Source organism: Bidens hawaiensis, unplaced genomic scaffold (assembly GCF_021521415.1).
Source record: "Bidens hawaiensis isolate Kalapana, Puna unplaced genomic scaffold, B.hawaiensis_p1.1 tig00034647_1, whole genome shotgun sequence".
In the NCBI taxonomy this organism is placed as follows: Eukaryota; Viridiplantae; Streptophyta; class Magnoliopsida; order Asterales; family Asteraceae; genus Bidens; species Bidens hawaiensis.
The window spans coordinates 166,775-192,682 of NW_027496001.1; the positions used below are offsets into that span (position 1 = coordinate 166,775).

Consider the following 25,908-nt stretch of genomic DNA (forward strand, 5'->3'; position numbering starts at 1 on the left):
TCATAAAGCTATATCTAGTAAGCAGTACACACACGATTTTCTTTGTAGATCTTCCATGCTGAGACCTCTTAAACAAATTAAAAAAAGAAAAAGAAAAAACAGAACAATTTATTATAATATCCTATTATATAAATCTCTCTCATTTAAAGTCTTAAAATGTTGCAACTGGACCCAAACCAACATTAGCTCCCACTGCTTTCATGGCTTCAAACCTTGGCTCCTTTGCCTGAAACTTCAAACCAGCATACAGTTTCATGTAATATAGCCCTGCTTGCGGTGCGCACATATGATGTATATATGTGTGAACCCTCGGGTGGGCAAAAGTGAAATTGCACTAATTTTGACGTTATTTTACTAATCTCGTGAAAATAACGTTAAAAGTGACGGACGGTTAATCAGGCATCATGTAGTGGCGTTGATAGCTGAAAGATAAGGGTACATGCACCGATCAGCCGGTGTCCCGATGATTGAGTGCTATGTGCCTTATGTCCAAGGCTTGATGCAAAACTACTATCGAGCCAGGGGTCTCACCGGAAGCAGCCTCTCTATCCCTATGGGGTAGAGGTAAGGCTGCCTACATCTTACCCTCCTCAGACCCTACCATAGCTTTGTTATTGGTGGGATATACTGAGTACGATGATGATGATGATGATGATGATAATACAGTTTCATGTAATCATCAAACACAAATTTCGGGTATGCTTGTTCTTTCTCGGTCGGCTCCTTCTCCAACAATGTTGGAGCTGGATAGATCACAGCATCATTCCCAGGATTGTAAAAAGACGCAATCAACATTCTTGTCCCGTTTGTCTGATCAATAACTCTATGCATCACACTCTTATACTTCCCATTTGAAATCACCTGCAATATATATATCAGGTTATTAGTATCAGGGTTTAATTGTATTTAAAAAATAATAAGAAGAAGAAAAATTGAATGGCTACCTCAATTTGGTCACCAAGATTAATGACAATGGAATGGCGCATCGGTGGAACATCCACCCATTCGCCGTCCTTAAGAAGCTGGAGACCGCTAAATTTATCATCTTGGAAGAGCAAAATGATGCCGCCTGCGTCGGTATGGGCTTGGAGACCCTTGATCAAGTCTGGCTTCGGGCAGGGCGGGTAGTTACTAACCTTGGTTCCAAAGTTTGGACCCTTTGATCCATAAAAGGCTTTCTTTAAGTAACCTTTCTCTAATCCAAGATTCTCACATAGCAAATCCAAAAGCTCCTCTGCTAGTTTCTCTAGCTTACCAGCAAAATCCTTCATCAACTGCCTGCATCATCATCATCATCATCATGTATTCATGTTCATAAATTAGATCAAAAAGCTTGTTATAAGTAGAGTGTGCATGGGTCGGTTTCCGCTTGAAACAAACCAAAAACCCAACTTTAGGCCTAAACTTTTATGTTAATTGATCAATTGATTATTACATAGTTAATACTTAAAACTTTTTAGTCATACTCATACCATTTGTTAATTTCTTATAAACTACATAAAACTTGTTTTCAATTCAGTTTGTCTTTTTTCAGTTTTTGGTTGATGCAAAACCAAAATCGAACTGAAAAGCGGGTTTTGTAAGAACCATAAAACCAAACCGTCAGTCTTTTATTAAATTCGATTATTTTAATTCTTCAACGTCGGTTTTAGATTTTGTGCACACTATGTTTGTTTGTTTATTAATTTATTTATTTTTGTTGTATATACAAATCAAAAGTTTAATTACCTGTATTCATCTTCAAGATCTGGAACCTCATACAGGTTCGAGATCGGAAGATGGCGTAAGAAGAAAGTGCTTTCCAATCCATATCAGTAACCTCAGCTTTCACACCTTCTAAGGCTTTGGCTGCCACCATTTCCTTAAACCTCTGCTCCATACATTTCTTGTAATGGTCCTTAGTCATTTTCTCCACTTTGTCAAGTAGTTCATGAGGAATCCCATGATTCACCAACTATAAACACACATATATATATACTCAAAATCACATAATGCTTATTCAAACATTTTTAATCAGCTAAATGTAACATATATATTACATAATCCCCAGTTTTCACATGCATCCTTGATCTTCTCCATGGTGACATCTCTCTCTGCACCATTCAACTTCTCCAAGTTGATCAATGGAAAGTTTGCCGTCTTTTTTTGTTCTTGAAACTTAGTTTTTTTTTTTTTGTTTTGCTTTGTGTTTGTGAGTGTATGAGTTTGTATGTGATGGTTTAATGTTGGATGAGGGGGATCTAGATTTATAGGAGATTTAAGGCACAAAAGACAAAAGTGAAGGAAACTTCGTGTTATCTAGGTGACGAATAATATTAAGGTAAGAATTAAGAAAAGTAATATTCTTGACCGATATTTGGACTAAATTGTGCCTGTTTTTCCACATTAATATAGAAAAGTACCCGTAACATTATAAGTCAAGATATAGTCTTTCGGCATTTATTTTTAAAACGTGGGTTCGAATATTAAGGACCCACTTTGGCATCTAGATAGTAAAGCAAGGCTGCTAGGAGACTTATAATTTTGAATGCGAACTGCTAGGAAAAGCATATAACTTGATTCGTATCCACGGGTGGACCGACGCATTGATGCGGCTATCAGAAAATTTTGTGTTGCGTAATATTTGATGCTACTTTTTATGTACATGTTATTTATGTATATGATACCGATTAATTGAAATCTTTCAAAGATATTTTAGAATTAATATATATTTTCTGTCACTACTCCTTTGGCTAACTATTTCTACCGACATATATATTAACCAAAACTTTTAACCGGATTGGCGATTGATATGTTCACACACTTTACTATTTAAAGAAAAGAGAAAAACGACGTTTGATGTATCAAATCATATAAAATTTAGTTGGTCGAAACATCAACGAACCATGGACCACTATATCGTCGTTTTAATTGAATAGCAGATGATACCCACCAAACAACTATATTAACATTATATCAACGAGACCAATGCAAAATTATATTTGAAAATAAAGATGTCACCCTTTAGCATGGTATAGATTAATAAGTTAAGATTAAGATTGTTCAACAATATTTCAACTTCAAACTTTGGCATGCAGTCAAACTTAATCTATATGTCATTTCCTTCTTCCTTCGCAATTAAATATTAACCATTTATTTCCAATCTCTAGTGCTAGCAGCCTAACACTTGTAGGTAATGACTAATGAGAGACGCGTGTTAATATTATGAATCCAATTGAGACATAAATTTGAACTTTCATTAGTAAAAAGTTCACGTATTATCAAAGTATTAAAATTAGTTTCTTGTGTTAGTTTTCTATTCAACTATTAAAATTAGTTTAGTAAAAAGGAACTATTGAATAATAAGCGAAATTTCAATTAAACAACAAACTTAAATCAAATAAGAATATGAATGAATCAAGAACGGTTAAACCGAAATGCTCAGGGAAAAAACAAAGCGAAGCAGACGAAACATTTACAAAAGAAAACTACAAATTAAGAAACGACAGAGAATTGATGATCGAACTAACCAATCGTTAATGACCTCATTCTCTTGTAACGAGTTGATTGAAAGTCTAACAAATAAGTGTTGGATTTGGCACATCCAGCCCAAGAAGTTTCATAAGTGCAAACTTGAACTGAACTTTCTTTAAACACTTTACCCTATTCACAGATTTATCTCCGAACCTTATAAACTACATTTAATTGTTATTAACGAAACCGTTGACTATCATTGACCTAGACAAAACTCCTAACAATCTTCGCCTTTATGTCTAGAGCCAATAAAGTATTATGCTACGAACTAAAACATTTGTAATCTATAACTTTTTTAAGATGGTGCATTGATAAAAATTTAAAGGTTTATTGGTTTTCAATAATCCTATTGGCTGATATTGGCCAATAATAATCCATATTTATTTTATCACCACTGACGGTCCCAAATTTTAAAAAGTTGGCCTCCAATGGTCTCCCGTTAAAAATGACTTAACGACGTTATACTTTTTACCGAATTTCAAACTAATGTTTTAGGGCTTTCAATCGGAATGAGGATACGAGTCAATTGTTGTAAAACTTAGTTAGAAAGGGTCCTCCAAAACGACAAAGCAATGATTCAATTCGGGTGTTTAAACTTCCAAATAACAAAAATCAAGTCGTTTGGATCTCCTTTTCGAGATCAATTTTTACATCAATCGACTCGTATCCTCCTTCAGATCAAAAAAACCCTAAAACATTAGTTTGAAATTCGGGAAAATGTATAACGTCGTTCAGTCATTTTTATCGGATGACCATTGGGGGCCAACTTTTTAAAACTATGGGACCGTCGGTAGTGATAAAATGAATATGGATTATTTTCAGCCAATATCAGTCAATAGTGATTATTAAAATCCAATTACCCAAATTTAAAAGGTATTTTCTTGCTTCTTGGTTTATTTAATTTGTGTAAAACATTGAGGTCCCTTAAAAAAATAAAAGTGTATTGATTATTTAAATATTGTTGTAAATGCTATTGTATAAGGACTATGTATTAGTTAACAGTGTTTGATAAATTTATTGTTTATTGTATATCGATTATTTATTAAATACTGTATTTTTATAAAATACTCTATAGTATGGGTAACATGAGACTCAAATTAGTATAAAATAAGGCATTATACTAAAGACTTTAAAAATGTAAGAAGTATATAAATTCATGATTTTAAGCTAAAACATCACTTGTGATTGTTATTTTATTCAATTACTAAATTTAAAATTATATAAAATTAATAACTTCAGTAAAATAATTTATATAATACAAATTTTTAAAAGGAAAATTCTTAAAATGGCCTTTTTAAAGCGAGAGAAAGAGGTAAATAGCTCATATTCTCCACACATTATCAAAATAGACAATCAAATTTGGACTGAGAAGAAGGGATCTGGAAAAATCTTTAGGCCAATGGAATTCTGACAAGTGTCAAAATCCGACCGTTTTTTTTTAAATACTGGGGACCAGTCCATATTTTCAGTTAAATGTTCTTATAATTGACAGTCTTTTCCGACGATTTAATAATGTTTCCTAACAAATCCCCTCAACTTTCAATGTAACATCCCGTTTTTCTAGTTTCGGTTAATAAAATGAGAATATGGATTATTATGAGTCGGGCTAGTGTTGGGTAAAATGGATATGGGTTATGGACTTGGGTAATGAAGGAAAGAAGGAAAAGACCATGGGCTTAAGCCCATGATCCATAATTATATAAACCTTAATTACCCATTTTTCATTCATTTACACATATTCCATACACCACCAAAACACACACTTAGCTCTCTCTCATCTTGCTCTCTCTCTCTCTCTAGCCGAAACATAGAAGAAGAACCGATCCCGACCCAAGGTAATGATAGTATGATGTTGTATAAACTCAAATCCGTTAGATATGGTCAGTAAACGACGAGCCGACAACGTTAAACCGTTTAAGTTACGAGGTCCGGGTGGAATCGGGTATAAACCAAACCTAGGAGCTTAGGGATCACCCTAGCTCAGATCTGGATCGAACGGGGAAAAAACGGTGAAAAACGAGTCAAAACTCGTTTTTCCGGCGAAACCGCGTTTTTTCGGCGACGGCGCCGGAAAGAGGTACGAGGTTAAGAGGAATGTCAGAGAATGTGACCTAACCCTAATTCGTTAGCGGAGGTCTAACGAACTAGCTCTGATTCGTTAAGGAAAGACTAACGAACTAGATCCAGTTCGTTAAAGTCCAATTCGTATGATGACCAGTTCGTTACAAGGTCTAATTCGTTATGAGGACTGGTTCGTTATAAGGGTTCAATTCGCTAAGAAGTTCAATTCGTTAAACAGACCAAACGAATAAGGTCCAGTTCGATATAGGTCCAATTCGTTATAAGTACCAATTCGCTATAAAGACCAATTCGTTATGAAGTAACGAATTAGCCAATTCGTTATGGAAGACAGAAGTAACGAATGAACCCCAATTCGTTAAAGAGCATAATAACGAACTAGACTTTGAAAGAATGACAGAATGGTCCCTGGACTTATAAAAAGAATGATTTAATTACAAAGAAGCCCTTGGACTTTTAAGTTAACAAATTAATTAATGATTCAAAATCCTAATGGAAAATGTGTTAAGACAGTTAATGAAAACAAATTTTTTCCAAGCTGACCTGACAGCTCGACCCCAGCCAGGGGCTCTGCCCCTTGGACCCTGCTAGGGGCTGCTGCCCTTAGACCCCGCTGCCAGGGGCGCTGCCCCCGGACCCCCGTTTGTTGAGGGTTATAACTAGACTAGAAACACGATGTGAGTAGTGATAATTAATTGATATGTGTAATTCTTATACAGTTAGTCGAGCACAGCTAAGGAAAGGAATAACAATTAACGGTGAACGTAATCGAGTTCAAATGAGTTTCTAGCCCCACTTTCTTGTTATGTTTTCGGGGCTGTGTGCATACTCGATGTGATAGTTAATACACTTACCTTAAGTGGTAAGTGTATGCCTTGTATGATTTACGTATGATAATTGCTTGACGGTGCGTGAACGATCTTCGGATATTGCATGTACCGTCAGGTGGAAGTTAAGGATATGGTTGATATATATAGTGAATGAATGATGTATGTATGAATATATATGATGTATAGATGATGTATGAATGAATAAATATGATGTATGAATGATGTAAGTATGATATGTTGACGGTACGTGAACGCTCTTCGGAGATTGCACGTATTGTCAAGGAAAGTATGTAAAGACAGGTATAGTACAGTTGCACGTAACAAAGGGACCAGACCCTAATAATATATGTGATGATAGGGACCAGACCCTTATAATATCTGTGAGGATAGGGACCAGACCCTAATAATATCAATGAGGGTAGGGACCAGACCCTTATAATATCTGTGATGGTAGGGACCAGACCCTAATAATTTCTGTGATGTTGGGGACCAGACCCTTATAATATATGTGAGGTTATAGGGCGAAAGGCTCTTTTAGTAGTTTGGATAGTTATGTATGTAAAGCAAGGAATGAATAACATACACACCTTCGGGCTCGTGTGCAAGTATGAGAACAGATTGTATGTTGTATGATTATCTAGAACTCACTCAGCATAGCTGACTTTTAGTATGCACGCAGGTGAGTAGAATGAGAAATATCGCTTGAGGGGAGGCACATGGCATGGACTTGAAGAAGCTGGCATCTCAAGGAAATGTTATGTTATTTTAAAGACAATGATTTATGTTAAATGATTTGGAATGCTCGTTAAGACAAGAAACATGGTTATGTAATGAACTGGTTTGAATGTCTTTAATATTCCACGAATGTTTTTATTAACTCTGATATTTAGAACTGTGTTTATGAGTAAATCCAACGACCAAATGTAGGGAACCGGTAACGGGGCCTTACATTCAAAAACTTTGGAAATTGTGCCTTCAAACTTAGTCTTTTAAGACGCATTTCGGGTGAAATTGTACCAAGAAGACGAGCTATAGTTTATTTCTTATGTGTTGAAATCTAGTCCACACCTTCAAAATTTATTTATAATCCGTCTACACCGGCAATATTATGAGATTCCGTCTATTCTGACACGATCGTCCAAATAATATACATGAGTTTATCTTCTTCTTCCCATTCATACCACTCTAAACCATCCTCTCATAACACCCTAAACCTTAACTTCCATGGAATTTGATAATGTTCTTGATTGATATGGTGGTAATTGGCAAACCGGTAACGGAAGGATCCAATGTTTCCGAACGTTGAGATTATGTTGCCATCCTAATAGGATCCAATGAACCCGGGACCCATATCCATAACCTCCACTTGATCACACCTCTTAAACTTCATGATTTGATTCAAGACTTAGAGAGTTAGAGTTGATGAAGTTAGATGTGAATTAATTATTGAGAATCGAGGAAGATGATACATATAAAGTAATATGGCCAGACACGTAAGATTATACTACATAATCGTCTCCTTAGTACAAATTAAAATGATATATGTTTTGAAAGACAAATTTGTAAGGCACATTTTTCCATGAGTTCAAAATTTGTAAGGTTCAGATAAGAATCTTTAATAAACCGTCTGTCAAGACAACTTTTAATATTAATATTTAGTGAAAAAATATGGACGGGAGCCTCAATATTTTCAAAAAAAGGACCCCCTTAGTTCAAATTTACCAAACAAGTGTCTCGAAAGAAAAAAATAAATGACACATTTTTTCATGTGTTTAAAATTTGTAGGGGTTAGATAAGAAACCTAAATAATCCGTCTGACAAGAAAACTTTGGAAAATAAATTTTAGTTAAAAAATATGGACGGGTCCCTTAATATTTAAAAATCTATGGTCTTCTTGTTACAAATTCACCCGAAATGCGTCTTGAAAGACTGAGTTTGAAGGCACAATTTCCAAAAATTTTGGAAGTTGAGGGGATTTGTTAAGAAACATTATTAAACCGTCGGAAAAGACTGTCTTTTATAAGAACATTTAATGGAAAATATGGACTGGTCCTCCAATATTTTTTAAAAAACCGTCGGATTTTGACACTTGTCATAATTCTATTGGCCTAAAGATTTTTCCATATCGCGTCTCCTCAGTCAAGTTTGGTGGGCTATTTTTGAAATGTGTAGATAATATGGGCTATTTACCTCTTTCACTCTCTTGAAAAAGGCCATTTTTAAAATTTTTTCATTTTTAAAACATCCAAAATCAAATTTAAAAAAAAAAATACTCATCTGGCCCAACGTATTTCGTCAATTTTCCCTTGTATGGGATAATATCACCTTGGGTATTTGTCTACAACGAAATTCTTCCTAAAGATTGTTCCACGTAGACGAAAGAGGCCTTGGGATGTGGTTTTAATTAGTTTCTTACATATCATATCTTTTTTCATGTAAACGTAAAATATTGAAAAAGAAATATATTATCAAGAAATGTAATGTAATATATTAATTAAATTGTTGATGCCGGACTAAACTAAATTTGCAATCCTAACATTTCTAACAGATTTAGAGTACAAGACACTGTTTTTTTCCCCCGAAATGCAATGTATCGGTTGTTGTGGTAGCAGTGTCTCTCACAAATGTTCATAACACTTGTCATCCTATTATCTGCGTTCAAATCCCTTTATAGTGGTGTTGCTTATATTTCAAAGTGCGCACATAAGTCAAAATCAAACCTAGAATCACCAAGAAAAAAACCCTTAAGAAAAACCTCCCGACCACTCAACCAAAGTGATGATGACTCTTGTTATAACATATAACATGTTTGAACACTACTATTTTCAGTTTTCAATAATATAGAGTATACATTATACACAGGGCTGGCCCGTTAGCTTTAGTAACCAAAGCTAGGGCTTTGGGCCCCCAAAATAAAAAGCCCCCAATTTAAAAAAAATAAAGTTTGTGTATATTAATTACATTTACCGACTTAAACAAGTTATTGTTGTGGTTGGGTGGTTAGAGACCCATTTTGGTTCCCAAGGGTCTCAAGTTCAATTCTTCCTAATTTGTCCATCATTTCAAGTTTCTTTTTTAACAATTTGGTTTTTTTAAGCTTGTTCCATTGATTCAACAATTCTATATTTGTTTTCACTTCTTTCAACAATCTGGTTTCTTTCACCCCAAAAGATTAATCAAAATCTAACTTTTTATGAAATTAAATAATAATAATTTCTATCTCGACATTATATTTGATATATATATAAAATATTGAATGTGAACTCTTTGACTGTAATCATTTTTTAGAAGTTCTTTATGTACTTATGTCTCATTCTAATTCAAAGTTCTCCTCAATTCACAACATTATACACACCAATGCAAGATAAAAAAATATAGGAAAGAGCCCCGTATTTTCACTTCGCTTTGGGCCTCCAAATGGTTGGGCCAGCCCTGATTATACACACTTTTAATTAACCCATTTAATTTTTCTCCAATAACTTTCGTTCGTTAACATTTTTTTTTAAAAAAAAAAAGAAATTTGTGGTGTGTTTAGTAGTTGTGTTTAAATTTTTTTCTCGGCATTCCGGAATAATAAATTTTGTAGAAATAAAGTTGTATTTAAAATACAATATATTTTTGTATCATATAGCATATCGAGTGCCGATAATGTACCGGTACCGGTGCCGTGACGAACGAAACAGTTGCCGACCGAACATTGGCACTGTTATCGATATTATCGGAAATGGTATTAATCTTTGTTACTATGGTTTTCGATCGATATAAAATGAGATTTTAGTTTTTGGGAAGACAACCTTTAGTATCGTAATTATATCGAGTGTCTGTACCGTACTGGTACATACTAAATAGCATACGTATATCAGTGTTAGTATTATCATACTCGGTATCAATACTCTTTTTATGGGTTTTGGCCGATGTAAACATGTATCGATTTCTTTTTAAGCGTATTAAAAGTCGCATGATTGTCTGGGTCATAAAAGACAACTTTTATGTAATCACAACATTATTAATAATCTTTTTAATCTAATACGAATCGCTAATTTTTCACTATCAATACTTAAGTGGTAACTCACAAGTCACAACTTTATGTTGGTAACTTTTATTTGATTTAGTACTATTATAAATAGCTATCTATCTATATAAATGTCTATAAAAAAATTATATGTGTCACTCTCTAGTTACTCTTTACATCCTCTTAAGTCACCAGATTACATTTTGATTTGCGATTTCTCAAGCATTTAACCGAATATGTGGGTATGGGTCTCATCAAACCTGGATAGTCCTTAAATGTATTATAATAACTCATTTATTTATGAAACTCTTTCAAATCAAACAATAATTTCCACGGGTCATATCTCTCACCAAACTCGAATAACACTTAAACGTGTTATAACATCTCATTTATTTGTGAAATAACCATTTAATCATCAAACAATAATTTTATTTCTCTACTCTACATATTCCTTGTCGTTGGTCTAACCTCTCCACGACTAGGTAACTTCTGATTACCACACACTATTGTCAACCTACCCTCTAATGCATCAACCAGCATCGTCACTTACATCAACCACCCATCTTTTCATAAGACATATATTTGTGTTGGTGTTGGTGTTTGTTCATTTAAAAAATCTACATGTTCGTTCGTTGAAAATCTAGAAACCCTACACATCTCAATTGAATGAGCCTAAACGTTAAAAAATATAATAATCATAACAAACTAATATATATGTATTAAATCAAAACAAAACTACGTTAATTTAAAAAAAATCATTAAAAAATATAAAATTACACAAAGTTTAAAACAAAAACATAAATATCTCTGTAACACGGGGGGCTCAAACTAGTTATTCTTATATTTTATACATGTGCAGAATTTCTCGCGCAACGATTTTTTGTCGCATAAATTTTCTGTCGTAACGCGCGGGTTGTCACCGGTTAAAGACAACCAAGAATGCTTGCCTATAATATAAAAGGCAAGATAAGTCTAAAATGCACAAAATAGCATGGAATATGTGGTCAGCAAGCACAATTAAACAAAATATGTGGCCATAACATTATGTCAGAAATGTCCTCATACATTGAAACGAGTCGATAGTGGCCCTTCTCTGGTTTGTGACTGACCTTTGGATTTATTGTTAAAAGGATTTAATCTAGATTCACATGCAATGTCTCCCATTATATGATTGACAATATTTAACAATTGTTGTCGTACTAAAAACATTCTTTTATTAAGGTTAATTAAAGTACTAATTACAAATTTTGAGTGAAGACAGCACGGCAAGCAATTAGTTTGATCAAAGTGCTTTTTGAACATGCATTTGGGTTTGTGATTTTCGTCTTATACTCAACTGACATGTTGAAAAGGTTAAAGATCTAATGGTGTTCAGAAGTACACATAATAGACAAACTCAAACCATATATTTAAGTCAAATCCTACTAATTATTGCTTATTTTATTTAATTATATAATACTGTAATGTTTTGCTAACTGTTTTTAACTGTAAACAAAGTAGTGGTCGTTACTCGCTATTTCTTAGATTTTATTGATCACTTTTATTTGACTAATACAACAGAAAATGTAAGAAAAGGCTAAATTAGAACCGGAATCAAATATAACAACAATAGTTTTGTTAAAAAAAAATTAAGGGGTGAAAATCTAAAATTTATTTTGGGACGGAAATTTAAACATATTGAATGAATTGGAATTTATAACAAATTTGTTTTGTTAATACGTTAAAAATCATGTTTTGTTAATACGTTAAAAAATAAATTGGAGTATGGTGATGGTGACAGTAATGGTGGTAGGGATGGAAATGGGCTGAGGTATCTATAGGATATATATGTATATATATATAGGGTAGGGTTAATGTAAAAAACAATATTTTTGTGAGAAGAATAATAATAGATCTAGGCCATTGGATCTATGATCTAGTGGTTGAGATTGGTAATTTCTAAATAATTGTATTGTTTCATATTTACATTGTATAGTGTCATATTTAGGTGGTTTTTTTTATTTTAAAGCTTTTCTCACACTTCTCACAAAACACTTGTTTTTTATTTGAACTCTTTTCTCTCTCTCTCTCTCTCTCTCTCTATATATATATATATATATATAGGATGAGTATCATTACAGAACTCTTAAATTATTTAAGAACTTGAAGGAACCATTGAAAACTAACGTTTTTTATAAAAATTTTTGTATGTTAATGTTATTTGAGTGTAGTTTCAGCATTTTGTATATCTATATTTATAATTACAGTTTTGAAAATTAGTTTTTATACATATCTATGTTTTATTTTACACCTATGTAAATTTGTTAATACATAAATTTTACACATATGTAAACTTGTGATTTATATATGTAATCAAATTTTTTTTATATAAAATATGATAAAACTACTCTTAAATAATGTTAGTATATAAAAAAATTAAAAAAATGTTTGATTGTTTAGAGTTCCTAACAGTTCTTAATTTTTTTGGAGTTCTTAAATGATACCAACCCTATATATATATATATAACAAATTTGTCTCAAACTCGTCGTAATTACACGTCATGTTCAGGTATACCCGCAGGTAATGGATATAGTCGTTAGTTTATTAAATATGTCCGCCGGGTATCTATAGGATACATATATATATATATATAGATGTATGTATGTATGTATGTATGCATGCATGTATATGTACATGAACAAGTTGCATGCATGTCTTGTTCTAATGTGATATTTTTGTGCCAAAATAGTTATGTTTTGCTAATATGTTTAAAAAAATTGGAGTATGGTGATGGTGATAGTAATGGTGGTAGAAATGGTACTGGATCGGGTTGAGGTATTTTTAAACCCATAGTTGATTATTAAAGCTAGTCTCAATCACGTCTTAAACTTGTCGGGTAATTACACGTTAGGTTTCACATAAATCCGCGGGTATCGGATATATATACTCGTTAGTTTACTAAAAGTATACGTCGGGTATCTATCGGATATATATATATATATATATATATATATATATATATATATAGGGGATAGATCTTGCGAGAAGTGATATTACAGCGAGAAGTGCGAGAAGTGAATGTATAACTCCATCAATCCCTAATTTTTCACTCCCTTTCTTATGATGTTACCTACATGTATGTAGGTTGGTTGTATTTATGTCTTAATACACATTCAAACCTACCTATACACTTACAAATGTACCGAGCCACATTGAAACCTACGTACCTACACACATACAAACATACATACACATATACAAACATACATACCTACACATGTACATACGCACCTACAAAACACACCTACACATAAGAAATGAAGTGGAATTAAGGATTAATGGAGTTAACACCTTCACTTCTCGCACTTATCGCTGTAAAAAAACTTCTAAAATTATCCAATATATATATATATATTGATTGATTTCTTTTGAGAACCGATTTGAGCTTTAAGAACTCGAAAGAACTCAACGTAACAAATTTTTTTTTTTTGAATTTTTTTTTACATACAAAAAATTACGGTATTTTTTTACACACCGGATCGACTTTTTACACATGTGTAACTAACGTTTAAACTTGTGTAATTATCAAAAATTCTTATTCTCTCTCATGCTTTATTTTTTAATCGAATTTAATCTCAGCCACATATTCAAACTCATTTAATTAAATGTGTGGTCTAAAATTGAGTTCTTAAAGTTCTTACAACTCATCAAGTTCTCAAAATATCCATCCCCTATATATATATATATATATATAGGGGATGGATATTTTGAGAACTTTATATATATATATATATAGGGGAGGGATATTTTGAGAACTTGATGAGTTGTAAGAACTTTAAGAACTCAATTATATATATATATATATATATATATAGGGGAGGGATATTTTGAGAACTTGATGAGTTGTAAGAACTTTAAGAACTCAATTTTAGACCACACATTTAATTAAATGAGTTTGAATATGTGGCTGAGATTAAATTCGATTAAAAAATAAAGCATGAGAGAGAATAAGTATTTTTGATAATTACACAAGTTTAAACGTTAGTTACACATGTGTAAAAAGTCGATTCGGTGTGTAAAAAAATACCGTAATTTTTTGTACATCACTTATACTTACGTATTACACATGTGTAAAAAATTTTCGAAAAAAAATTTTGTTACGTTGAGTTCTTTCGAGTTCTTAAAACTCAAAGTGGTTCTCAAAAGAAATCAATTATATATATATATATAGTACATGAACAAGTTGCATATATGTCTTGTTCTAATGTGATATTCATTATTAAATTTTACTTTGATGATACGTTGAATGATACAAAGTCGGAACTTGTGAATAATATTTTCATAAATATAATAATTTATATTAAATATAATTGTTTTAAGGTATACTAGTGTGTGTATATATAATGGAGGTTCAGAAAGGAACCACATAAATGTAGAATATAGGTAATCATATCTTTTACATGTAAAAATAACAAAAAGGTTTATTTTTACATATTAAAAACACATTTATACATAATCTTCTTAGAACCTTTACATATAAACATATGTGGAATGTAGAAGCCGTTTTCATAATTTTTGTTTAAAGCAGTTAAAAAAAGGTAAAAAAAAATATTTTTTACAAAATTAAAATTTGTTATCGGAATATTTTCTACATGTATTATAAGCAAAAACTCTAAAAAAATTTATGCTAAAACTATTTTTTTTTTTACTTTTGAAATCGAGCTTTATATTATTTTTTTACATGTAAAGGACATGGTTCCTTAGTTCTCTACTTTTTTAAATATAATAGTTTTAAGGTATAAGTGTTTATGTGTGTGTGTGTGTGTGTTGGGTACTCGGATATATAATGGGTAATTTGGTTGGGTAGTCGGACATATTATTATAAATCTAATATTTGTTCAAAACTCATGAAAACTTTAAAAAGTAATCCCAAACCTGTCACATCCCATTATTGGTATTACCCGTCCCAAATGCTTCGGGTTCTCCTATCGGGTCCTGGTTTCATTGTTAACCCTAAATGGTGGTGGTGGTGGTGGTAGTGGTGGCCAAGTTGGCGACGAAGGTAATGCCGGTTTGTTTGGAGTGGGGTGGGGGGGGGCATGAGGCAGGTGTGCGATGATGGTAGTAGAGGCGGGCATGGAGGGGTGGATGAATGATGCGACGATGGTGATGGTGGTGCTAGGGCATGGTTTATCCTTATTGTTTAATCAAACTTACAATTGGGTTTGACAGTTAACATGTCTTTGTTAACATTTTATTCTTTATTTGAATTTTAACAACTTGTCTAGTTATTTTGAATTTTTGCCACATCAACTACATCACAAGCTGTTCTTATGTAATCATCATGTTTATGAACGTCAAACATGAATAGAGATCGATGACACGATGCTGCCTCTTATTATTCTTACATGTATAAAATAAATTTGTTTTAGGTATACGTGAATATCATGTTATCTATTTTAAGATATGACTTATGTTGGAGTTTGGACCACTTTTGTTGATTAAATCGTATACGTGAATGTCATGCTATCTATTTTTCAGATATTATTTAACCGTAATTGCTAATATCATACTATCATATGACAAATGTGAGGTCAAAATAAAGGAACATACACAATTTAAAATGCACATTTTTAAGCAAAACTGGTGGTTGTGGACCGAACAAATCGCCATTGCGTACACACAAATATTTTTAATTTAGGCTGTGCCCACAATTCACTTCCTAGATTATTAAAAATACTATTTTATTGATTTCCTCAAATCTCAATGGATCATAACCCGTCATCAATAGTTGAAAATGAATTGTGTTTAATAATTGTTGAAGAGTTTATGAAGTTTTTTATTTCTGTTTCATGAGTGGATGATTACAATTATATCCTTTTAATATTCGCTTCTTATATGATTACAATTCATTATTGTTACTTGGCCATCAAATGGCCTACCTAATACTATCTTCAAAATTATCATCATTTTGATAGCTAATTCAAAAGTCCAATTAGAGCCGATAAATTTGAAGGTATATTTTAAATATGTATATATTTTTATTTAAAACGAGTTTCGCAAGTAAATTTATATTATATAATTAATTCAATGAGTTCTAAGATGCCGCCAATTCCCTAGAAATATCAACTATTAGGGCTTAGGTTATGTTAATGCGAGTGTGAAAGAAAAAAAGTGATGTCGGGTTAATAGTAGTTTCACATTTCACACTCCTTAGGTGTTATTCGTTTTTCAGAGGTAAAAAGTCTGCAGTTTACATACCACATCTGCAGACATCGATAGAATAATAGGTGGACCAAACCTCTGCATTCTGCAAGAAGATAACTGTTTGTTTTTTAACATATGCAAACTGCTAAAATAAACTAAAATTTAACAATTTTCCAAGTGCTCAATTCAAACCTAAACATAAACAATTTTTAGGTGCTCAATTCAAACATAAACAATTTTTAAGTGCTCAATTCAAACACAAACATGTTCAAACCAAGTGTCAAATTCACACCTAAAACTAATCACAAAACATAACATAATCGGTTACATTACATGCGGTGGAGATTTGTCGGCGGTTGTGGCTTGGCGGAGGTGTTGGGACGGCGGCTGCGACAGTCGGGGTGGAGGTGAGAGGGTGACGACGATGGGGGTGGATGAGAGGGGGAATCGCGTCAGGTCCAGATTGATAAACAAACGCGAACTTAACGAATGACTCTCGTTATTTTAATCAGAAACTTTAACTCAAAAAAATGATTACAAGTCTCAAACGCTAAATCGGTTTGACTCTTGATGAACCCTAACTTGATTGCATCTAAATGTACCTAACTCGGTTACATCTCGTGTGTGTCTCTAGATGAACCCTAACTCGGTTACCTCTCACACCTTCTGCAATAATGACTAACCATGGCTCGGTTTATATAGACTAAACTTAACTTTCTAGCCAAGACATAACCTATTTCAATTACAATACAATTAGGAAACATATTGTAATTTGGAAACATAACCACTATGGCATACTTGTCAATATTGGTCCCTCAAGTTCACCGACTTATGAATTTGAGTCCGAAATTACGTCCAACAATCACCCCCTAATTTTAGACCATCAAACTCGGTCAAGAGGGTTTTCAATCTTGCCTCCTTAACCCGATCAGCCCCCAAATTTTGCGTCTTAATCGCGTTCCAAATCTCTTGTACGCCGACAACGTATCCAATCGGAACTCGCCCTCTTGACTACAACTTACTTTTCTCTTTTAGCACCGCTCCACTAATCTTTTACGGATTCACGACTGTATCTATTAACAGGTATCATACTCACCCATTCTTCACTGATATCGCAGCGTACACATTTCTAACTGGTATCACATCGTAATACTCTGAATCCCTCGGGTAACTCCACCCCTATCGCATGTGATTTAAACTTTCTGTCACACCCCAGACCGTGGCCTAGGCGTATGACACATATGTTGGTACCATATTTGTAAATATATCAGAGTTACGTTTTAATAGAAGAAGTCTTAAAAACATGTGGATTTAAAATATAATATTTACATTCACAAAAGACGAGATTAAAAGTTACCATTTAATGTTTACTTGTTTAAATTACAAAACCACCATTCATATTATATTAAGTTTAACAAGAAGATCCGAGCCATCGGATATCTTGAGCACTTCGTCATTCCAAGCTCTAACCTTGATCACCTGCAAAAATGTTTAGAAAATACGTCAGCAACGCATGCTGTTGAATATGCTGACGCTAAAAATAATTTCTTTTACTTAATCACCCCTCGAGACTACGTAGGTCTTGGCCCATCGTGGCTTAGGAATAACCAAGTTTAAACAACACAATTTATAAACACGAGTCTCTACATTAAATACCCCAGAAAACACCGCAGCGTTCGACATAGTTATGTACCCCTATGTATACACATGGTCATTAACTCCCCGCAGGAAAGCATCAATATAACCAGGTGTGGTGTGTCCACCACATATGTAAGGATCTAGACAAACGTATACTACAGCCTGAAGGCTAGGCTTATACTCTTGTTTATAAATGTTTTAGAGACACGTAGTCTCATGTAAACCATTTCATTTAACACGTTTGACTCGTTTTAAAACAAGTTTGTAAAGTTTGGGGGTGTATTCACCTTTTTTATTTGGATCGGCTTCAATACACCGTCTGAGGGTCTTTCCCATTGCTATCTCGCACCTATAGTACGAGTATAACCTTTTGTTAGTCGGATATATAATCCGGCTTAAGACCTTTAATCTTTTATAATCTTTACTTCAATTATATTTTTCTTTCGTGAACCTTTAGTTCAAATGACTTTTTCTTTACTTTAAAACCTTTAGTTAAAAAGTATTCTTTCCTTTATAAATTAAAAGTCTTTCTATTAACCTATAATATAAACCTTTAGTTTATTTCTTTTAAACCTCACGTTTCTTCTTATCTAAGAAACATATATTTCTTTTCTTTTCTTTATTATTTAAGAATAGTTATTATTACTTAAATAATATTTTATAACAAAGAATCATCATATAATATAATCACATTGATATAATATATATATATTCATAATTCTATCTTTTATTTTCTTTGTAATATTTTCTTTTTATTCATTGAGGTATCGAGTATAACCTCGACTTAAGGTTTAATCCTTTATAATATTTTATTAATATTTCATTTGGCCATTATGCCTACCTTTGTCAGCTTATTAAAACCCTACACACTCGAGCAGCACTTCAACGCCGCTTCGCCTTCTTTTTCTTCTTGATCAACACCTTTCCTTCGACACTCTTTCCTTGGCACGCAAAACGATGCACACCAACACTTCTCCACTCGTCGGCATACTTTACGAGATGATTCGTGGGGATGTCGGGATGACAACACCTTCTTCGGTGGATCGTCGTTGGAATGTGGCACGTTCTTGCTGTGTGAAAATATATAGATAAATAAAACACGAAATCACAACTAAGCTTTAAAAACCAAACAACCTATCCTAGTTCACACAGAAGGCAAGTGTACCGGTCACGTATAGCAAAGATGAGGAAAGTCCGGATATCGAACTTGAAGACACGTGAGAACGGCTCAGATTATAAACCCTAATCCAAGTCCTACCTTAATATTTTTAAATGATTTTTAATAATTAATTACTTTACCTAAGTTACTTTAACTAAATTAAAAGACTTAACAAGACTTAATGAAACACTTAACGGAGCTTAGAAGCTTAACTGGCAATGGAGAAAACATCTACCTAGGTAAGAATCCTATTGAAGGTCTAACAAGCTAATGGATTGAATAATCTCACGACATCGGTATCTAAGGATGACACAACTAAGGTTCACTCAAGAAAGCTAGATCACCTCTCGGTCTCACTAGCAAACCCTAACTTACACTTAGTTGATGTTAAGAACAAACCGGGAAATGAGTTGTTAAAGTGTTCTAGTGTCGACTCTCCTCTCGGACTCACCGACACACGACCCTAATGGAAACGAATACTACGCAATCAACGATAGAGGAACAATTTGGTTTAACTTAAACTAGACTAACTAATCTCTCACAAACTCAAACCCGACAAGAACCGAACCCGCTCTCCTAATCCTAACAAGTAAAAGCTATGAGACGACCTTACTTCCTATCACCTCTCGGTCTCTAAGAAGGTGCCTACCCCGCTGAATCTAACCAATTAACACCCCCATTTAAACCCTACGGCTGTACTTCCCGCAACAATCTCTCAACACAAAGTAAAGAGTCAAACAAGCAATAATCAATCAAAACTAATTCAATTAATCAAAGCAAGTGGTATTTGAGTATAATTAAGAAAATCACAGCCACTAAACACAACCTAATTCAATATTAAACCAAAATTTCATTAACAAATCAAGTCTTGATGATCAAACAATCCATATTACTTACTAAAACCTAACAATATTCATCAAACCTAGGTAGAACTAACAAGTTTAGCCTAACATTATTTTTGGACAATAGGAATAAATTAGTATAAACACCATATTAATCACCACAAACATAATTAAAACTATCCAACAATCTATCAAGATCATACACAATTCAATCTTCAATACAATTGCAAAACAATTCAATTTAAAGACCAAAATCAAAGAGTTATGAACCTTGAACAATAAGGCAAAGTTTATGAATGTTTTACTCATGAATAGGGCTGAGATAAATGATGAAAAACAACCCCGAGCTGCTGTCCCGATGTACTCCTTGGCTTCCTTCTTGTTCCCTTGATCTCACAAACCCAAAAATAATTTCTTTTCCTCCTTGTTGAAACTGCCGATCTCAACTTCTGCCCAAGTTTGTTGAGATTATAATTTTCTTTTTTTTTATTGTGTTATTCTCACTTGCTGCTCCAAAGAAAACAGAATTATATGTTGTCTCTTTTAAGGAGACAACATATAATTTCTCCTAGCCTTGCACTTGTATCAACAAACTTTTTATTTTCTTTACCTCCTGCTGCCGATCGAAAAAATGAGAGCAGCTAGGGTGCTTAGGTTTTTTTTATTTTTATAATATATTATATAATAATAATACATGAAAGGCTTGGGTCGGGCTTTGAGTTGTAATCTTCAAACTTGATCATAAAGGCCTCTTTTGTCTTCAAAACCCCGAACCTTTTCTCTTATACTACAACAATTATTAAAATTTGTAAGATCATACAAAAAGAGCCATAACTATTATTTATTATATAATTAAGCCATTAAAACATGATAAAAAGGTGCGGAAAATAGGTGTGTTTTACAACACATCAAACATCCCCACACTTAAGACTTTTTCGTTCCTGAAAAGGAAATCTACACAGGATCATAACCAAGTGAAAAAAAACAACTCCCAGATTATTTATCATTATTAATGCACAAGAAATAGCTCGAAATATTGACCGCGATTGCCAATGTTGTTGTCCACTTAAACCCAGCCACTAACCTATCAATCCCTCAATTGCATTAAGCCTTTTTACTTCCAAAAATCAAGGCTACACCTACCCCATCTCAGACAAAGAGAGCTAGAAAAACTAGAGTCGAAGCAGACTGGTTCAACAAATCACCATAAGCCAAGGACTCGTTGATGGTACTAAGTACATGCACTCGGTGAAATTTTATGGATGAATGGTCATGTGGAGGTCGTACGAGCTATTCCTAAATATTATTGGACTTTGTCATATAAATTACTAATTTGATATTTATTGACTAAGAACCTTCGAGCCCCAATAGTGTAACGTCAGAGCCACTATCCCCTTGGTAACACGTAAACTCTAAGTCCCGTCTATTATGTGCATCTTTGGCCTCTTTTACGAACTTTAGAGAATGCTTCTTTGACATTTTTACAATACATAACTTTCTCACAATCATTTGCTTTCTAGAACAACATAATACACTTTCAAAATATACTTCTTCTTCTTTTTTTCTTTTCTTTTTTTTTTCATTTTTTTCATTTTTTATATCACTCTAAAGTATATAACTATTTCTAAGCTTGTAAAAAGATGGACATGTGGTGGTGTGCTGGTTTGAGGGCATCTAAGTCTTACCATATCAAAGTTTTTAGATTATGGTAATCCTCCCTAAGCATCGAAATTCGGTTTCACCATTTTTCAAATTATTAAAATATATATAAAATCTGCTAAAGAGGACTATCAAAGCTAGTTGGGCCTACCGACACATCCCAAATCAGATATGCAAACCATCTCTTCTTTTATTGTTATATTATATATTTCAAAAGTTCCGAGAGTTCGTTAACACAACGGTAATAATATCATTTCCTTCTTAACATAGAACAAAAACAATTTTCAAGGGACATTTTTTTTCTTTAAAATTTTTTTATTTTTTGATTTTTTTTTCAAATTCAGTCACCCCAGCCACTTTCAGTTTTCGGGTGAATGGCTATCCTGTACATCTACAGGTAGAAAACGGGACCAAACATATACAAGTGTATGTCCCTCAAACTTGAGTAACCGACATAATTTTCAGCGAAAGAACAAAACAATTTTTATTTTATTTTTTTATATATGTTTTTTTTTAAATTACAACTAAGTAAAATAAACTCCTATCCCCACACTTAGAACGAAATCGTCCTCGATGAGAACAAGAAAAAGAAATAGAATAAAATAAAAATAAAACTTAAAACAATCAAAAGTAAAACAGAGAACGGGTTACTCCCCTGGTTTATATGCAGAATCTTCATTAGATGTGTATCAATCGATTGACCGTATAGTATTTCATTCGCGGCCGCAACCTCGGGAGAACCAGTTCCAAAACGCCAACAGAGCTACCATGCGCGTAATAATACCAGCAATAACTCAAACTCGCTCGCATGTAGCGGCTTACAAAACAGAAAAAAACATAAGAAATAAACATATTTTTGTGTTTTTGTATTTTTTTTAATTTCTTTAATTTTTATTTTTTTTATTTTCTTTAATCTTTTTAATTTTTTAATTTTTTTTATAATAGCAGAATAAATAAAACAGATAATAATGAAAATCATAATACACACTCTACAACTCGAGCCATCTCCTGAGTGATGCATCCAACACGTGTTCGCCTCGGTGAGCGAGTCAAGGTAGAACACCTCGACTGTTTGATCAGCTATTGGCTCGCCTATGAAGTGCTTCAACCTCTGACCGTTCACCTTAAACTTCTCGCTTTCGTCTTCAATATCAATTGTGCCATACGGGAATACCACGTTAATGGTGAACGGGCCTGACCATCGGGAATTCAACTTTCCTGGAAATAACCGTAATCGGGAATTATATAGCAAAACCCGATCCCCACACTTGAACTATTTATCATCTCTCAACTTTCTATCATGCAGCTCTTTGGTCTTTAGCTTATAATTGTACGAGTGTGCATAGGCATGATCGCAAAGTTCCTCTAACTCATGTATCTGATGGAAACGGTGAACTCCAGTAGTCGAAAGATCAAGGTTAACCGTTTGAAGCGCCCAAGAAGCACGATGCTCCAAATCAACAGGCATATGACAGGCTTTCCCATAAACCATCTGAAATGGTGTGGAACCAGTCGGAGTTTAGTACGCTGTACGGAAAGCCCGCAAAGCATCATCTAATTTGTCAGACCAGTCCTTTCGGTTAGTCCAACCGTCTACTACAGAATGCGTTTGATGCCCCGATTACTCACCTCTACCTGTCCACTAGTATGTGGGTGGTAGGCAGTCGCAAGCCGATGGGTGAACCCATAGCGTTGCAACGCCTTCTCCATCTGCGCGTTGCAGAAGTGAGTACCTCGGTCGCTGATCAAGGCTTTCGGTACACCAAAATGAGAGAAAAGATTTTTCAGAAATCTCACTACAACTCGGGCGTCGTTAGTGGGCAAGGCTTTGGCCTCGACCCACTTGGAGACGTAATCAACTGCCACAAGTATGCACTTTTTCCCTCTAGACGATGGGAACGGGCCCATAAAATCAATACCCCAAATGTCAAAAACCTCGCAAACCTGAATAGCATTTTGGGGCATCTCATTTCGAGATGAGATGTTACCGACACGCTGACATCGGTCATAGCTTTTCACGAACTCATGAGCATCTTTAAAAATCGAAGGCCAATAAAATCCTGAATCGAAGACCTTCTTAGCAGTAAGAACAACACCATGGTGACCTTCTGTTGGTCCCTCATGACAGTGGCTCAAAATCCTCCACCCCTCTTCAACATCTACGCATCTCCTCACCAGTTGATCAGCACCTATGCGAAAAAGAAACAGATCGACGAGGAAGTTCGCTATATCGGCGAACCACCGGTAGCCGTCAGTCTGGGCTCTGACAAACATGAGATTCTCAATCGGGAAATGGTCATTGATGATTACCCCAACATCTCCAATCTTGGCTCTCTCAAGACGTGACAAGTGATCGGCCGCCACATTCTCGGGCCCCTTTTTATCACGGATTTCATTATCAAACTCCTGAAGCAGCAGAATCCATCGGATGAGACGAGGTTTAGCATCCTGCTTGCTGAAAAGATAACGAATGGCAGCATGATCCGTGTAGACGAAAGTTTTGGACAGAACAAGATATGACCTAAACTTATCAAATGCAAACACTACAGCTAATAACTCTTTCTCGGTGGTAGTGTAATTCTCCTGAGAACTGTTTAGGGTCCGGCTAGCATAGTAGATCGGGTGGAAGTGCTTCTCCTTCCGCTGTCCAAGTACTGCTCCAACGGCATAATCGCTCTCGTCGCACATCAATTCAAATGGCAAGACCATTTGGGATCAATCATGATCGGGGCGTTAACGAGTTTGTCTTTTAGAAGATCAAACGCCTCGATACACTGTTCAGGGAAGACAAATGGAGCGTCTTTTCTAGTAGCTTGGTCATCGTTCTCGCAATTTTCGAGAAATCTTTGATGAACCGGCGGTAGAAACCTGCATGACCTAAGAAGCTACGGATAGATCTCACAGATGTGGTCAGGGGAAGATTAGAAATGGTTTCAATCTTAGCTCGATCGACCTCGATCCCCACACTAGAGATCCTATGTCCTTGAAGAATGCCCTCGCGTACCATGAAGTGACACTTCTCCCAGTTGAGGACTAGGTTGGTGTTGACGCAACGAGCATCATCCTATCAAGGTTGGAGAGACAATGATCGAAAGAATTCCCGAAGACAGAAAAATCGTCCATGAAAACCTCCGTGGAATCCTCGATCATGTCGTGAAAGATTGCCACTATACATCACTGGATAGTAGCTGGAGCGTTAAAAATTCCAAAGGGCATGCGTTTATAGGCAAATGTGTCGTAGGGGCAGGTGAATGTGGTTTTCTCCTGATCATCGGGAGAGATCAGGATTTGGAAATACCTAGAGAAACCATCCAGAAAACAGTAGTACTGCTGACCCGCCAAACGCTCAAGCATCTGATTAGTGAAGGGTAGAGGAAAGTGATCTTTCCAAGTGGCATCATTCAGTATGCGGTAGTCGATGCAGACTCTCCAACCTATCACGGTCCTAGTGGGAATAAGCTCGTTCCATTCATTGGTGACGACAGTCATGCCACCCTTCTTGGGAACCACTTGGACCGGAATCACCCAGGCGCTATCAGAGATGGGAAAAATGATTCCCGCATCAAGGAGTTTAATGATTTCTTTCTTAACGACCTCTAGCCTTTTCGGATTAAGCCCCGTTGACGCTGAACGACGGATTTGAAATTATCCTCCATGAGGATTTTATGAGTGCAGAACAAGGGATTAATCCCTTTGATGTCGATAATCTTCCATTTTATCGCCTCCTTGTGCGCTTTCAGCACCTTCAACAACGTCAACTTCTCGACCTCCGTTAAGGCAGATGCGATAATGACTGGTAGTATCCTCTTTTCGTCCAAAAATGCATACTCCAAATGATCGGGTAGATCCTTAAGTTCTAAGGAAGGAGGAGGGCTCTCAACAGAAGGTCGGTCCCTTGGATCGTCTCCCGCAATCTCAACAGATGACTCTGAATCTAGGGGTGGTGACACGGTGTCATCCATCATTGGTGGAGCAGTCATGGCAACCAT

General features: G+C 34.6%; 1 pseudogene across 1 annotated transcript; it reads right to left on the bottom strand.

The window, feature by feature from the left end:
• LOC143586411 (1-aminocyclopropane-1-carboxylate oxidase 1-like) lies at positions 1-25,908 on the bottom strand (annotated as a pseudogene). The gene is made up of 5 exons (XR_013144702.1): positions 25,663-25,908; positions 1,729-1,954; positions 945-1,278; positions 665-861; positions 1-67 (listed from the first exon to the last, which is right to left on the bottom strand). The product of XR_013144702.1 is annotated as a 1-aminocyclopropane-1-carboxylate oxidase 1-like (transcript).